The sequence below is a fragment of the Buteo buteo genome, chromosome 8 (assembly GCF_964188355.1).
Source record: "Buteo buteo chromosome 8, bButBut1.hap1.1, whole genome shotgun sequence".
NCBI lineage: Eukaryota > Metazoa > Chordata > Aves > Accipitriformes > Accipitridae > Buteo > Buteo buteo.
In genome coordinates this window covers 29,358,819-29,377,699 of record NC_134178.1, presented here as the reverse complement: position 1 = coordinate 29,377,699, position 18,881 = coordinate 29,358,819, and positions in this window count along the sequence as shown.

Sequence of the window (18,881 nt, the reverse complement as noted above, 5' to 3'; positions counted from 1 at the left end):
CAGAACTTTGTAATTGGTCTGCGGCGCTGGAGCTCACGCACAGAATGACCAGAAGCCTCATTACTTCCAGACCAAAAGGGCAATGAGGACTCTTCAGGAAATACACTTCAGAACAGAGTAAAAAGTAACACCCTAAAATATCAACAGGAGATAGCACTGAAAACCAGATGCAGAAGGTAAACATTTTATCAGAACCAGAAGAAAGTTCTTCTGCGTTATCCTGATATCCATCAAGGTGATACTTACAAATACTCCTAATGCTAAACAAAGCAAAAGAATTTAATCTCCAAGCATGATTCAGAATGACTCTGCATGTTTTTCCTCCTGCTGAATTGGTAAAATAGCAAGTTGTCCAGCTTCCCCTACACTTTCAGCACAGATCTTATATTGCGTTCTCCTACCTCACAATTTTTTTCTTGTTTGTGTTCACTCAAAAACTAGCAGACAAACCCTTTTTCTAGCAGAGCAGCCAGCTTTCTTAGTTGTTTCCTCTCAATTATTTCCTGTTCATCCTTTTCTACAAGGCATAGGTTTCACAGGTGTTGGTGAATAGTTGATGAAACTGTGTGCAGCCCCAATAGACAGCTCAGGTCACTAACCACTTCATGTCCTGGTCCCATACATGCTCTGTTAATTTGCTTGCACACGTTTTTTTCTCCTGATCAACAAGACTTTGGGCTTCTCTCTGACAAGCTAAACTCAACCTCCTCTAGAAGGAGCCATCTGTGTTGTATTGTGTCAGTCTGCCTCTAGAGTTTGCCTTGAAAGACAAGCAAGATCTGAAAGGATAATCATGATTTTAATGATGCTCCTTGATAACGTCAGTGGTCAGTGATTAGGGAGAGGAAATGGTACCTGAGGAAGGCTTATTTATTTGACAAAACATTGTGGTTCTGTTGAATTCAGCAAACACTGGAAGATGTAGAGAGAATTTAAGGAGAGAGAAACTTCCAGTATTACAAGCTGTGAAACATAGATCTAGAAACACTTGCTCTGTAATATATATTTTTAAGTAAATTTTGTATAATCTAGAGGGTAGTGAAGAAGTAGTCAAAATACGATTGCAGCCTTCCAACAACAACAACAAAGCCCCACGGGAAATGAGGTATGGAGAAGGCAAGCTGGTAGTGACAGAAGTTACGAGACAGATTCTATCCTGACTTGCAATACTGCTAAACACTCACGATCACATTTAAAATAGTATTTTGGAAAGTGAGACTTATTTACATGGCTCAATACAAAAATGTTGTGACAAAACGCCCATGCAGCTGCCACCTAGCCTTGAAGAATTATCTGGTTGGACAACAGCCAACTCTTGCAGTAGCAAGTCCTTTATTCTTATATTTGCCCCTTCCTACCTGAAAGTGGCAGCATGGCTTCCCTAGGGTGGAGGATGCCTCTCCAGAAGGCAACACGTATCATCACAGAAAGTGCATTTCCCTGCCCAGTGCACTGTTATGGTCCTATGTGGAAATCAGAGGATCAGATGTACCTTGATTGAGTCTGTGTATTTGCATTTTACATTACCCCTTTACCATACTTCAGCAGCTGGAACAGAAGAGTTTGTGTTGGGTGAGAAATTTTGTGTGGTGGAGGTGAGTTGCTGTTGTTTTAAATGATGTGGGTTTGGTTGAAGCTGATTCCTAAAAAAAAAATTGGATAACATTTACTTAGCAGATGCCAGCAAAAATGCATTGGTTTGAACAAATACTGTAACTACTAATTTAGTTAAATCTATCCAACTGTGAAAATATATTGGCGTGAATAAAAATATATAGACATGAAATGCATTGCTTTTTTTTTTTGTTTGAAAAAAATTGGCTTCAGTAAAGAGCAATTGAAGTTTGAAAATATGCTCCCGTGAAGAAATGTGTTCATTTCCATAAAACATATTGGTGTGTAAATATACAGTATGTATCAGTTCCAGAGCAATATTATGAATTCAGTGAAATTTTGTTCTAAGTTAGTAAGATGAACCAAGTGAAAGGAATTGCATGCTGCAATTACTACATATAAAATATGTGTGGGATGAAGTCCCATTTATAAAGCAATCATAAATGTGAGATATTTCGCTGGCTTTTGGAAGAGAAAAAAGTCTATAAAACAACACTGTCAATGCAATGCCAATGCAAAGTGAACCAAGGTCATACCAAGCTGGTATCATTCTTATTGAAAAGTACCTAATGTATACTTTGAGTTGGTGAAAATAACTGCAGAAAAGAATTACCAATGGGAGTGGAAGCAGAATTATCTTATTCATTACCTGACCTCGCATCCATGTAATTTGTGAAATGAAGACACAGAAAAAATGGTGCTGGTAACATGATTCTCCATACATTCTAGTTAGTTCCTCCTCCTCCTAAGTGTTTGATAATTAGCAAAAGTGTGTACTTTCTTGCATCTTCTGTTAACTAAGCAACAACTACTTGAAGAAATTTTAAAGTTCCTTAACCCAAACTACAAAATTATAGAGCTATATAACTTTAACACCTCTTATACCTTTATTTCCTTATAACTTAAGTGCATATAGTGTACATTACAGTTTGCTATAAAAACATATTACTGCATGGGATTAAAGACTAATTGTGTTTTAAATATCCTTGGATGAATGTGTTTACATATAGTTTAGAATACATCCTAGCTAACATCTTTGAAATATATATTTATCTAATTATCTATTGTTTTGTTATTTCTGATGCTTTGTAACTTTTAATTGTGTTGTGTTTTATTACTTATGCACAGATTATGTGATGTGTTGAAAAAAACCTCTTGCACCCAGCTGAGATGACAAATATTAAAAAACTCAGTAAGAAGGAAGTTGTTCATTCTGTAGAACATGTCATCCATTTTACTTTCTTAAGAGCATCTTCGATTACTGACACCCGTATGTTTACAATGATTTTCTTATATGTTCTGGTGATTTAAAAAGAGGCTCTAAACATTTAGATTCAACATTTGGGGTTTTTTCAGACTAAGGTTTTCACATTAGTGCATCCTTAACTGAAAATGTTTTCAAATACGAGTCAAATTATTTTAGTTGATCCAGACTAAGACTCAAAGAATTGAACAAATACATTGTTTTGCCCATACTAAAGACTCCTAAGATATTTGTTCTGGCACATCCTTGCTTTTAAAACAGGTTTTAAGACTTAATAGGGCCTTTCTGTCAAGAGTGTTTCTTTTGCTGTCTGTATGAAAATCAGCCCAAGGCATAAGCCCCAAGGAAATAAAAAATTGCACGACTGACTTAATAGATCATAGCCTTTAAAATTTCTACACATTTTGTCTCTACTCAACGTTCTCCTAAGAGTTAGATGATTTAGCAGTGAAATACAGCCATACAGCCAGACTGGATTACTATTGCTTTTTCTAGCAATGAGAATGAGATCGCAATTTTGTCAGGTGACATAAGGTTAGACACTACAGTTAGGAGCAGAAAGAGTAGACTCTGCTTAGCTTGTGTCTAAACAGTTCTGATGCCACAATTGTCCTTACTGAAGACCTACTTGATTGTGTCATGGCATGCACACCAAAATTCTTTTTAACAAGAAACCAGGGAATGTGAGAAATTGTGTACTCCAGTTTTTGCCCTGACATTCCGTCAGGATGCTCAGGACATTAATAAGCCTTAATGGTCCTGACCAACCTCACCTGTGGTCTCCACTCACACCCATGGGCCCAGGAGCCCTATTTAACCTGAGCTGGGTTAGAGAAGTGTGGTCTCTAGCTTAGTCCTGCTCTTGCCTGGTTATGGAATACTTTGATCTGGCTTTCAATCAATGGTTTGATTTTAGCTTGTCTCACGTTATGGACCTGCCTAGTGATTGGTGATCCTAACCTTGACCTGCAGATTGACTTTGCAGTGTGATCTCTGATCTGCTCTATTACCATGATATTGCCTTGTGATCTGGATTCTTGGCTGGGGTTTGCTATAACCTCTGGGTCTGTCCTTCCTTGAGTACTGTGGGACTGGGCTGTGGCTGGCGAGACCTCTGTCCTGATGGGCTGGGCATCCTTGTGTTCCTGGCTCAACTTTTCTTAGGGAGCTGTTGTTGTTCCCCAGCAGATGTGGTCTGAGAGAACACAGTACCCAAGAAGTGGGAAATCGATCCAGGTCCTTGGTTTCAGGGATTTGTGTTGTCTTTTAATCTGCTGACACTAGGCAGAATCAATAGGATGTTACCTGGTGCAAAATAAAGGGAGGAAAAATAGATAAGGGAGGAAGGAAAAATGTATTCAGACAAATGTTTTGGGGAGGCTAGCTCTAGGAAAAGCACAGGTGTGATGGAAGGTCAGGATAAAAATAGGACTAGATGCTGAATAGATGAAAAAGGCTGGGATAACACTGAAGTTGAAATCTGGGGGAAGATAAATTGTTGGTAAGGAAAAGCAAAGTAATGGAAACATGTTGTTGAGACACTAGAAGGAAAGGAGTGTGTGATTATCCAAGCAAGGAGTTTAGGACCAGCAGAACATGATTTGGGAAATAAGTGTAAGATAAATCTGAAAACAAAGTAGAGCTTCAAAAAGGAGCTGAGAATCCTTGAGCACAGAAACTGGACTAAGGAGCCACAGGATGGGGAGCATGAGACACAACTAGAAAAGAGATAACAAAGGGAAACTGTGTGGTGATGAAGAACCAGAAAATAAAGTCTAGCAATAAAAAATGATGAGAGTAGAGAGGAAAAAAAAAAAAAAGACATAAAGCATGGAAAAAGAGAATCGAGATAAGTACAACTGATGCAGCATGAGCTGAGAAGCCAGAGGAATGGAAAGGGAAATGATAAAAGTAGCTATTGGTGGATGAGACAGGACTAGGAGAGTAACAAAACTTTAGGTTTTAAGACAAAAAGAAGAAATGTACCCAAATTGCTATATAGGACCTGAAACTCAACGTATCTCACTTTCATAATGCATCTGCTTTTAGTAAATATCTGAAATTCATGATAAATTATATATGAGGTTACTCTCCCCTCTAGTGAACACTAATTTACTATATTACTCCTTAACTGATGAGCTCAAACGAAAAGGTGTAAAGCGGATTTAAAGACTCTTAGCCTTCTGGTGATCTGTATGTGTATCAATGTGATAACGTATTTTTTTCCCCTCATTCACCTTCATAAATTTGAGGGAAATACATGCATGTACCATATGTACGGATCTTACAGTTAGGAGATGTTCGTAATGAAAGAAATGAGCTTGTTGGTTATACAGTCTTTACGTTGCTTTTTTATTTTTATATGGTGAACTATAACTACATGATAGCCCTTCCTTCTGTCTTCTTCCATGTCTTGTCCATCTGTCATCCTGTTCCACCCCTCCTCCACGTGAGACAGAGCCTTAGTCTCATTCAGCCCAAGGAGTAGCTCTAGGGATGTTTCATGGTTTTGGGGAGAAGGAAGACATTGATAAATAGAATGTCTAATTCATTAGCTGAAAAAAATTGGAAAATGTGTAATCAGTATGGCAGAGGTCTCAAAGAAGAGGAAAATACAGTCTTAGATTAACTTAATGATGCCTTTGAGAATTGGACTATGTTTCACTATGCCACAGAGTTCTTCTGGGTTGTTACGTAAGTCACTTAAACCAAGCGTTTTTACAGTGGTAATAAATTGGCATTAATGCTTGTTTTTCTCAGTTTCCAACTTCATACTGAAGAGTCATACCTGCAGGAATGTGAAGTACTGCAGACATCATAAATCCAGTGTGAACTGGACTAGGAACACGCAGAGCTGTGTAATGAAATTGGCCACTTGGAATTAGTGGTTACCTTTGATATCAATATTAAATACCTCATTATAATGTATGTGCAGAATGAGGACAAATTAAGGTTCCACAGGCAATTCTGAATCCTGGAATTTCTTAAGTCTTTGATTTTTTAAATTCAGTGATGTTAATATGGCTTTGTTTATTTGGTCATTTATTAGAATTCAGTTATTTGCTTCTCTTTCTTTTTGTATTTGCTTATTAGCTTTGATTTAGTTGCTCTTTTGAAATATTTACCTAATGTTTTTAAATCTGTTATATCTCAGAAATGTAATCATCACAAATGAAGTCAGTGAAATTTCAGGATTTTTTTCCCCTGAAGAGTGTGAATCTCTTGTGTTAATCCAGTGAATCACAAATGAAAACAGACATTACCATTACTAAGATAAAGAATGACTCACATTGCTACTTGTTACTGGCCCAAGATATGCAACTGACCTCATCCGTCTTTGGAAGAAAAATAGTGGAAATATGTTTGGGAAGAAACAAAACTGAAGGAATTATGTAAAATACAGCAACTTGTCAGTCTCTGTTGAATTGTACTTCTTGTTTCAGAGTAGATGAGAGGAGTTTGTTACTGTAATTGCTACATTATTTTGCAAGTAGAACTTCTAGTTGTTTTTAAGCAGAACATTCTTGTTTGTGATCATATTGAAATGTATGTGAATCACAGAAATCTATGAAATACAAACATTTATAAGTTTCCTAAATTTATTTTTATGAAGTCTACCAGAGGTGAAATTCTGGTTCTAGACCTGCAGTATAGCAATCCCTGTTAATATGTTGTTTAATGAACAAGCAAAGAAGTGAACATGGCATATTTTTTAATGCTTCTCTACTACATAACTGTGCCTTAAAGTGGTTCATTATATCGCTCACCATTGTGATACAGGACAATCAAGTCAGACAGTTTGCTGCTACATGGAAACGAGAATTAAGAATAAAAGAAAATCTATGTTGCAGTATCTGCAGCCATTAGGAGGTACGTTATTTGTTTTCCCATAGAAAAATTGTAATGCAGGAGATTTAATAGGTTAGCATCCATAATTTAAGTTTCTATTGCAGTGAAATACAAAAGTTATAAAGGAAAATATTTGTGACAGAGGAGCACAAGAAACTATAAAAAAGTTTTCAAAGTGCTTGTATTTGTTAAAGCAAATCTAAGTTCCCTGATAATCACAAAATCGGTTTGTGGCAACTGCATTTCATTGCCATTAATACTTCAGTTGTTAGATGATGGTACTAACAGCACTTTAAGATAGTGACATAGAAAACAAGATTTTTGCTTCTTATGGGTCTAAGTTACTTCCTGAGTTTTTTATTAATATCAGGACTGTGTTGTAGCCTATTGTCAGTAATTTTTTAAGTGACAGATGATAAGACTAAGATGAGTTAGACTGAAAATCAGCCCTTGCTAGAGGCTGTGTATGGAAATAGTGTTAAGTAGGGACACATACAAAATGTCAGTTTTAAAATTGTTTTTCTGGGTTTCTGTTGTCTGAAATGTTTCACTTACAACAGGGGTTCTTTTTCTCTTCTTGAATTAATTGGATTAAGTTATGTCTCACTTCCTAAGATCAGAATGATTTTTATAGTACCAGACTATGGAAAATCACTAAATAGAACTATATGGCATGTGTACCCTTAGTTTTTCCTGTGAAAGTATAAAGACTGAAATTAACAAATGATATCTAAGCAGCAGGCTATCCACTGGAGGCTAGTTTCTTGCCTACAGCAGAACTCAATTTGATTTGCTTCTCTATTTATAGCTTTTGCATTTCACAGAGGGCAAAACAGGTTAATAACATAATTATAATATTTCACTTTGACAGTATACAATAACTATTTATTATATAAAAGATAAGATGAAGAGAAAAAATAAGAAATATTATTTATGTTCAGTTCATGCATCTGCTACATGAGGAAAGTGGAAGGTAAGAATGGATACTTTTCCAATATTTATACTCCAAAGTATGTCTTGATGTATGAAAATGCTTCAGCATATCAAAACTAATTATCATTATAGCATTCTGAAATACATGCCTATCTTTCTTAAAGAAAAAAAAAATCTTGATTTTTATTCCAGGTATTTAAAGAAGATTAAATTTATAGAGTAGGGATTATTTTTGTTCTCCATAATTGTTTCACATAACTTTCTTATGTCTTGTTCAGGTGTAGTTGAGTGTACTGCAGTACTGCTGAAGAAATTCTACAGCTTCTTGATTGTTTCAGTCCCTGCACCTTGAAGTAGATTTCTAATGTTGCGGAATCAACTTCAAGAGTGATACTCCCTTAGGAATGAGCCTAATCTGTAATTGTGATGTGATTTGTGCACCTACGTTTGCAGAAGGAAGTGGATGGGGTATTACTCATGGAAAGTATTGATACAAACACAGAATTTGGAGGGATTTCATTGCCAAAAATTCCTATGCAACTAGTTTGGAAGCCAAGGTAATCATGCAGGTGACTATTGCTGAGCATTTCAGACTTTTCAGTGTATGATAGTTACAGTAGTTGGCAATTTGAACAATGGACCTTTCCTCCATACCCAACAGGAGGTCAATTAGTATAGCTATAGTCTTTAATTTCCTTTGTAATGGACCAACATAATACAGTAGTAGATCAAGACCAAAATGTCAGACGTTTCAAGATGACCATAAAGTCACTGCAAGTGAAGGCACTAGAACAATCTCGAAAAACTGGTAAGCAACTATATTCTCCTGTAGCTGCTAGGTCCAGTTTTCTTTCCAAACTTAAGCCTGTTTGTGAATTTTCTGGCCTTCACTGCAGTATATTTACCAAAGTGTAACTTTTGATCTCAAGTTTTTATGGAGGTTATCACATCCAGCAGTTTTACATAGTTTAATATTGGTACACCATTAGTTAATCTTTTACACTGAGAACAGTACCAAAATTAGAAAGGCAAAGGAGTTTCCAGGATTTTTAACTTGACCTTGTGAGAGCTATGGTCTCTAGTATGTTATGGCCTGGTTTTCTCCAGGGATTTTGGGGCAGTGTTTGCTGTGCATAGTTTTGCAGTTCGTACTGTTTAAGGAATCTCTTTAACCTCCCTAACCTGTAGTTGTTGGACTCCACCACTCCTTTGAGAGGTTAAACAGTCTAATTTGATAAAAATACGTGAGATCTTCATGAAGATCATTTTGATGGTATTCTGATAAGGGACCCAGTCAACACATTGCAAGTTCCAGTAAGCATTAGATCTTTGACTAATACTGTGCAACAATTGCTTTACATTTAGCTAACACGTTTATCTATACTACATAAACTAACATGTAAAGTCAGCTTAGTTGAAATTCTGGTCGTTATCATTAGTCATTCACTGTTGGTTACAGTCATGAGTAAGGCTGAAGATTTTACAATTTTTATTATTATATATGTGTCAGAAATCAAATGTCTGACACTTTGAATTGTGCCAATATAAGTGTTTTGTTTGTCACTGTAGACCATAAGTTGCACTTCCAAATGTGACCATGAAATGGCTCTTTTTCAGTCTTCATTTTCATTTTATAGTATTTTCATAGTCTCATAGTCTGGCTATATGGATTGGTAGTACGGTGTAACAAAGTTAGAGATGTGTATTCTGTGCTTACAGATACTCACCACAAGGATGTTCCCGTTTCAGAAATAATTCTATAGGATTAATTACCTGATTATACTCCCTGAGGTCCATGCTAGTCCACACTACTTTATGGATGATGAAAAAAATGAGAAGGAAAAAAAACCTTATCTCCTTCCCTGAGTTTCCTGAAATTCAAATGTATTAATGTTTTGTATCCTTAACAGTTTTTGACATGTCATACAAGAGTGAGATAATTCCACAGTTTTTGTAGAAACAGAAAAGATTGGCTTGGCTGGGTGACCCTCAGAACACCATTAATGACGTTTTTCCAACCTTTTAGTCATTCTAACATTTGATTACCAAGCTGATGGTGTTAACTGCGTATTCATACTTTTGAGAGAAGATGAGGAGGATGTTGCCATATTCCTTTTCATTAAGACATCTGTCACTGAAAGTACTTCTGTGCTTTAAGAGAAACAAATAGCTAGGTAAATGAACTATCTACATGAATAAGAAAGTGCAAGACTTTTTTCAGTTTCAGAACATGTAAATTTTTAACCTAAATTATATGGTTTTGCAATGTGAAAACCAATTTCATAGAATGATGTTGGGCTGTATTTTAACAAAGTGTACAAGTAATTAGGTACATAAACTTAGCCAAGTTCATGAACTTAAGAGCCTTTCTATCAAAAGCATTGAGGCCATTCATGTGCTTAAAACTATGCAGGCACTTTGCTACTTTTCTAACTTCTGACTGTATGGAAACTTTAAGGTGTGTTTAAGTTGGTGTGTTTTATTTTTGATCCTGTGTGCTGTTACAGTGACTCTCCAGATCATCTACACTTACTGTGCTTTGCTTAACATCATGGAGTGGTCTTGGAAGTGTACAAGTTGGATTTCTTTGTGAAACTAAATCATAATGCAAGCTTGAGAATGTAGTTTACACACTTCACCAGCTCATGGGTGTTTAATACACAAAACCGGACTACAGTTAGTCTAAGGAACCCCTCCCCACCCATATGCTTGTAATACTTTCCAAATAAACAGTTTTGTCATGCACAGCCATTCTTATTGTGTCTTGTTGCTTGGTAGTATGTACATATCCTTACCTACAAGGATTTCTTCAAATGAATTGAATTATCAATTTCATGATTGAAAGCATAATGGGGGTTTGGTGCTTTTTAGAAATATGAGAGGGAACAAATAAAAGCATTAGATTTGCAAAGATTTTTATGGACCTAGAATGAAATTTTCCTCCTTCATTGACAACTGAATTTTCCTTCAGAAGGTTACTTGTACTAAATTAAATTGCTTTCAAAAACCCGTGTTTTCCGTAGTTCTGATTTTTTTGCAGACTATGGGGCTTTGTAAATGAGTTAAATTCCCCCTTATTTTCAACACAGGAAAATCAAGAACTATCAAATCCTGGATTTTCTAAGTGGCAGTTCAAATTCATTTCAGTTTCAGTAGGAAAACAAACATTTTGCTACTTCTCCCAGTGAAAGTAGCCTAAGCTTTTCCCCTTTTCTCACTGTACTGTTAGGGTCATCACTACCTGAAAAGATGTCTTCTGTTGCCACAACTAAGTTGTGATTAAGTTCTACTTGAGACCCTGTTTGAGAAAACTATCACTTGACCAGAAGCAGAGCATCTTGGAAAGTTGATTAAAATTCTGCAAACTGGCAAGGAGTATTAAGACTAGTACGGAGGAACACTAGGATCACCATAAAATAATTGTAATAAATATAATTTAGAGCAAACAGATAATAGATGTATGGGTATAATAGCTTAATAGGGGCAAATTTAAGTCTTAACAGTTAAGTATTAAATATTTATAAGAAAAGCACGTGTTCCTTGATGCTGTCTTTCTCCTTAGCATCTTCCTGAAGAGAACGGTACAACCCTGGTGGAACGTTGTGGGATGGAAATTTTGATGTTGTGGCACTGAGCAGTTTAACCAAAACACTTTTTGTTTAGTTTACCTTTGAAGGGAGAAAAGCCTTCTTTCAGTTACAGTGGCAATTTTGTGTTCCTTTGGTTTGGAATCACATTTATCTCCTGAAAACAGTATCAGACTGGATCTGTAGCTTAGATGGTAATTCTCTCTCCTCACTTTGTGTATCTCTTGTCTCCTTCTCTCATTGCTGCAGAAATTGTGGCAATCCTCACAGCAGAGTTTAAGACTGCCACTCCACTGACCTAGGAATTTTGCAAGAGCTTTGTAGCGTACATATTCTCTCCCTGCTTCCAAATTCAGTTCTCTTTCTCGTATACTCAAGCTATCCCCACCCACCTAACTTGTAGTGGACTGGCTAACAAGCCTGTAAGTTATTTGTGCTGTTGTCATTTAAATTTCATGAAGAAACCTCTATGATAATTCCAATGAGGAAAGACAAATTTATATTTATAAGAAGCAAAATTATTAGAAGATCATAGGGATACGGATAATGAGACACTTCCAGTTATAGCTTGGTTTTATTAAAAATACAGTCCTTACCTGCCTAAAACTTCATTCACAAAACTAGACAGACTCAGTAGTAGTCAGGCTTATATAAGGATATGTATGATATAACCTCTTTTCCCAAATCCAGTGTGTCTTTTCTGTCAAATCCAAACAAGCTTCATTAAATTAACAATCTAACAAAATCTACTTGGACTATAATTTTTGGATTTTTTTGGAATCAAGAGGAGTAATGCTTTTTCTTTATACTGCAGAAAGTACAGATTTTTCTTGAAGAAAATCTAGACCCCAAATGTACATATAACTATCTCTGTTACTTTCTACTTTTCAAATTTCCAAAAGCATGAATTTTGACATCAAAATGCTCATACAGTAGTATGAAGTAAATTCGTTGTCTTGAAATATATTGACCTGAGTCTCCTATGTAATTTCTACTGATATCAGTTAAGATTGATAAACTTGCCTTACATTAAAGTATTAACATTACACTTGAGATATTTAAATTTGTAAATTCAGTATCAAATAATATTAATGAACATTTAGTGAATAGGAAACAATAAGTAGTCCACAACTGAGCAACTGAGTTTTCCTGTACTTCACTGGTGTTACTCCCAGTTAATATAAGTTTATGCACAAGAAGAATCAGCCTAAGTACATTATATTTTTTTGCGAAGGAAATAATTGATATAGAAAATGGATTTCTGGTTATAATTGTTTATCATTTGCATTCTTATGTGCATAAAGCATCTATTGCTGCTCATTATTTTAACGTTGGACTGTGCATTTCAGTCTTTTGATTATTGTATTGATGGACTAGATATTTCTCTACATTGTTTTAAGAAGAACTTCCCTTTCTAATTGATGTCTGTGTGACCTTTTCTTATGGAACAGTGGTGTTAAAGCATGTCCTGAATATGTCAGTTGTATAATACAACTGACATTTAGTATCTGTCCCACTTGAAAAAGGGGGATAGTCAGTGATGCACAGATGCATCATCCACCTTCCACATGACTTCATTTAAGTACATGCTTAAACAATCAGAAATTTCTCTGAAATGGCTGAGCTCTTCTTCCTTCGGTATGAATTTGTCCATGATCAAGCTGTCATTTAGATTTACCAACTTCTCTCCCATCTGGCGATAGTTTTAAGTATTTAATTACTTTTTCCTATGATATTGCTCTTATATATTTGTTGAGAATTTCTCTGCTTTCCATTTAAGGAGCTCAGCATGTAGCGAATGTGTTGTGTTCAAATTCTGATACTGCAAATGCTGCATAGGCAGACTTCTGGTAGCCTAAAAGTTCCATGTCAGGAAACTAACCTTTATAGCATTCAGTGACAGAAGTTACTGTTGATTTTGGTACAGATACTGTTTTCAAAAAATTAGAATAATAAACTGGCAAATTATGCATTTCTAAAACAGGTATGCAGTGTTTCCAACCTCAGGAGTCCTGTGAGTGTGAAGTGGGGTCCTCAAATAGTAAGTAAGCATTGCCTAAAAATCAGAGATAGTGTCGTGCTGTGGCACACTTCAAGAGGAATAAGAAAAGAAAAACCATCTGTTTTGCTACTACACTAGCTGATACCTGAAATTCAAGGAAGTTTTCAGGAATGCAGCTTAGCAACCTAAAATGTAAACAAGCAGAAAAGGATGATTTAGAGTGACCAAAAAGGATATGAAATGACAATCGAGAGCTGTGTATGTTTCATGCTTTGGGGAAAAAAATGTTTTTACTGATCTGAAATTAGTGGGAATAGTTCTAGTCTGGCAGTGATGGACACAGCGGGAAGAACGGTCATTAGCAGTCAAAGAACTAATTGCTATTAGGAATGACCGTAAAACTTCAAGTTACAATTGCTTAGATATATCCATATGAAGAAAAAAAGAGAGAAGGTAGAATGGTACTTAAAAATTTCAATTAATGTACCAAACTTCTGCATGAAGGTTATGTAATCAATAATATTGTTTAGCAGTGTGAATGGCTTGGTATCTGGAGGGAAATCTTATGGAAGATCAGAAAATTCATGGAAATCCAATGTTCCCATGCCATTTACTTCCCTCAAGATAACAAACTCAAATAATTTCAGTGTTTCTCTTCTTGCTTTTCAGGTTTTTTTCCTAAGTAAGACCTAAATTCTTTCACCTGTTTGAATGGAAAATACTTTTGATTCTCTGCATCCCAGTGATTTCCTTCACAAGTTCTTAGTTGTAGTGAAAGGGACAAGGGCTATACAAACTATCCAAATACAGTTTTGCTATAATAATACTGCAGAGGAATTTTTTCTATCTTATACATGATGCATGCATTTATTCAGTCCATAATTCAGTATGTTTTTTCACTCATTGGATAGTATTCTGAAAGGTTTAAAACTTTATACACTGCTTCCTGATAACTTCTGCTTGTTCAGTGTTGTGGAACGTATTACTGTAGAAAGTGTATGATAGCTTGTACTTTGTTTCCTTCCTTTTTTTTTGGCCCTGGGCTTGTCTTACACTTCTCTACACTGAATTGCATAAGTCATTACTGCTAGTTTTTCCAGCATTTTCTGAATTATATTGTCTTTTTTTGATGTTGATTGACCCTTCTTCATTCTGCATTTTGTTATCAACATGTTTTAGCAACTTACCTCATTCTCAGATGAATTGAACAACATAGGCTGTAATGCTCATGTGGCACTCCTTAAGTAACCTCTTTCCAACTCCAACTGTTTTCCCAATATATTAATAATAATATTAATTAATAATAATATATGAACTCAGCTGCTATATATCATTAACTATATGATCTCTTGGAGCTAACAAAATCGAATAGTGTGTTTTATATTGGGGAAAAAAGGACTTGAACTGAAACTTTGCTGCAATCTTTTACTTTTTCTTTCCATATCTGTATGTACTACAGCCAGTACCTCGCATTCGCAGATAAGCTGCTTTTTCATTATAGCTGCTTCTTTGTATTTCATGCTTATTAATCTTAATATATACAATTAAACTTAATATAATAACAGTAAAACTAGCATCGTAATAGTTCCCTTCCTAATGATTCAAAGTCTTGGAGAAATGCCGAGGATGCTTTACTGATGTCTTTGTGAAAGTCTATTGTCCTGGTGTCCTTTTCATAACTCCTCAGCATGATGCAAGAATGCCTGCATAGTACAGCTTTCAAAGGTACTAAATGAGTAAAAGATGTAGCATATGTTCAAATGTAAATGTTTTAATGGTCCCATTAACTCCTGTGGCCTTTACACGAATTGATCCACTGAGGTGGAGTTACGCCCCTTTGCTGTTCCATGTGAGTGAATGTTCTGGTCCATGTGGGATAATATGATGGATTAGGAGATCTGCAAGTTTATTCTTTAGCTGGAACTTGCTGAAATATCTGCTTTATTATTCAGTCCCTGAATACAAAAGAATAATATTTGCTGTTCAGTGTACAGAAACAATAGGTTTATATTTTTCATCTGTTTGTATTGAATCTTGCTATCTATTCACAGAAAAGGAAAATGCTACAGGTGTGTGCTGGCTGTGGACTGTTTTAAATATTGATGTCTTAAGCTCTTTACAGCCAGCAACCCAGTATGTAGACCGTCTTAGTTTGAATGGAGGCTCTAGCTAGCTGCTGTATGCAATCAGTGTTTGGACTGGTTGTACAGGGAATCTGACATAAATATTTACAGTGCCTCTCAGTCAACCAACACTTCTCATTTAGAAAAATAAATTACTTTAACAGTAAGACCATACTCTTAACTCTTTCAAACAAAGTTCTGTCAAGTGGTGGTAGATAGAAAAATTAGATAAAATAATAAATACTGATTTAATTAATTCTTTTCCTACTTCCCCAACCAGCAATATGGAATAGCCAAGAGAAATGGGGAAAAAAAGCTTACATTTAAAACCATTTCAAATCACAAAAATAAGATTACCTCATCATTCAATCACCTTGCTTAGATTTGGGGATATAAATTGAAATGGGAAGATTAGATGCTTCAACTTTTTGCAGATTAAATTTTGCACAAGTGTTACAGCTGCTGTTTAATTTCATACTACTTAGTGCTTTCATATGAGTTGTCTCAAACAGTATTTTTCATTCTGTAGGGGGAAAAAAAAGCAGAAAAAGCTGATGAAAAGTGGGTATATAGGTTTACCCAATATAAGCAATACTATTTTTCCGGGGAATTTTTTCTGCCCTCCACTGTTGTTTATCTGATTTTTCATGGTATATTTGTGTGTATTTTATATTGTAAACAAAATTTTATTCATTTAAAAAAAACATTTTTCCCTGGCCATATCTTTGATGCTATGCTTACTATTGTGGTAAGTTTTCTGAGATATTGCATTTTATATCAGTTAAATGACATATTCTTTTATCTCATGACACTTACCTCACACTTATTTTATTTTGCTATAGGCTCCCCAGGAAAGTGGTCACAGCACCAAGCCTGTCAGAGTTCAAGGAGCATCTGGATGACGCTCTTAGTCATATGGTTTAGTTTTAGGTAGTCCTGTGAGGAATAGGGAGTTGGACTCAATGGTCCTTATGAGTCCCTTCCAACTTGAGATATTCTATGATTCTATGTTTTATTTGACTGAAGTTTCATATGTAAGGCAGTGAGAAGGTTTAGTGTGGACTTCAGCAACACTATTCAGAAACTAAACACTTAAATTACCAGTATTTTGAAGGGGGACCTGTCTGATCAAGAGTCAAGATTTTTAAAATGGGGAACCCCTTCATATCAAGGTTTAATAAACTACTGTGGTTCTATACCTTGCTTGCTCTAGAAATGCTTTTTCAATGTGTTTCTGTAATGTAGGAAAAAGATTATCTGTGGGGTTTTTTCTTTGCTTCTCTAATAGTAGTTTTAAGTACATAATATGCTTTATATAGCATAACGTAATTACTACTGGAGAAACAAAGAAAATATACTCTGTGTTTTGAAAGTATAAGAAGATATAACCTTAAAGAATATTTTTCTTTACATTAAGATCACCTTATTGTGTCAAGAATAAGCTGTTGCTAGAACCTCTTTCCACTTTTACTTCTTTTTCTCTTCAGCTGTTTTGCATATTTATCAGCTACTTATCAGAGATACTTTGAATATAATTTTAAAATAGGAAAATAAATATTTTCCTAATTTTTCTATCATGATAGATGTAAAGGAGCACATTTTCTGCATGGTGTACAGGGAGTTAAGCATGCAATTTCCATTAATAATGAACCATGCAGAAAATTTACCCTTGAGAGGTACATGTATAGGCATCACAAACATTAGTCATTAAAGATGTCCAGCATTCCTGAACTACTTTCTTATCCAAAAATTATAAGATATATAAGAATTTAATTTCACATTGAAATAGTTGGAATTTATCCGATTCAACTTACATAAAGCAATGTCATTGTACAAAGTCAGGAAGGCTATCTCCTCTGCCGTATCTGCCATGGAGTTTAGTGGACAGACAGACCCTACCCCTCCTCTTACATATGCAGCTTGTTCAATACTAGTGTTTACTTTAAGATTTCATACATGTGCTTTTCAAGGGAGTATTAAGCCTATTGTTTTTGCTGTCAGAAAACAGGTTTTGTGGTTTATTAGGGAGCCTATAAAACTTGGATCTCTCACTTCATATATAGATTACTTCTCTCAGGAATTTGCTAGAATAAGTCACCACTTTCTATACCTAGGTATGAGTACAAGGGTGCTTGTTTCCTTCTCTCCTTATCTAACAAGCTATCCCTCTACATAGTCGGGCAACAATCCTGTAAATATTCATGTATCTACTTTCCACTCTAAGTATTACTAACTTCAATAGGATGCACAGCAATAAAGTTGAGACTACATGTTAAATTTTGAAGGATTGGGTTTTAGTAGACTGGCAAGGTCTGTGAGAAAATCTTGTGACCTTGCTGGAAAATGCTGTTTTCCTTTGGTGACTCACATTTGTAGGTGTCCCTTTACTGGGCTCAAATAGAAAGAAAATATAACCAGCTTTTTTTAATGAAAGTGTCTCAAAACAGTTTGAAGACCTAATTCCAAAAAGTAGTACGTATTCTTTTTGAAAATGTCTGCAGACTATGTTTGAAGCAAAGCTAGTATCATCTGCAGTGTAGCTAGAGCAATCTGAAATTAGTTTATGAAGCCATGTTCTTATTCCATATTAGTCTTGTTGTCTTTCCATAGGTAAAAGGAAGATGAATACAAATAACATTTTCTTTGAACTTGTATTAAAAAGTGGGCTTTCATTGCATTTTGTGTGGACTTGCGTTAAACTTCAGTTCTGGCAGTCCTGAAAACTGAAGCTTTTGAAAAATTTTACCATTAGGGTTAATATAGCTTACTTTAATTTTAACATGCAAAGTGTGGGGCTTTATACTTTACAACCTGTCCTGGTGACATAACATTTGCTATCTTACTTACAAACTATGGATTCTCTATTAGACCTCATAGTTTGATTGGTTGATATCTTGAAAGAGAACAAGGTTTCAGCTTTTCTGGAATGTTTCACACAACTGGTAGAAGAATTCAAGAAGAAACATGGGTATTTAAGGGTGGGTGGTTTTTTGCAACTGTAATTTATTTGGTGAAAAAAAACCCAACTTTAAACTTTCTTAGGTGGGAAGGGTGCAACAAGTTCTGTAAGAATCCTTGATTTTTAGGGACATCACTCAGTTTACTCTTAAAGCTACAACTTCTCCACACATCTTTTATTCTCTAGCTTTTATACTTTTACTTCAGAATAGAAAGAAGAAAAAGCTATAAACAATATTCTGGTTTTGAGTGCACCCCCTTCCTCTTACAGTATTGTTGCTTTCCCTCCAACTTGGGTTGGTTTTGTTGAGATAGTTTGATTGAGTTAGCACAGAGGCATGTAGTTCCTTGAAGAAGACATCAGTCTTTCTGGAGAACAACTCCCTTATGAAAAAAATCTTGATGAGATGAGTGGAATTGATATCAAACAAGTCAAACTTGACCTTAACCAATACTTCTTTTCTGGCTAACCACTTTCTTCATATCACAAGAGCAAGTGTAAGTTTGGGATGAGTAATGCCATGTAAGTTCCTAAATTTTAAGCTGGCCAT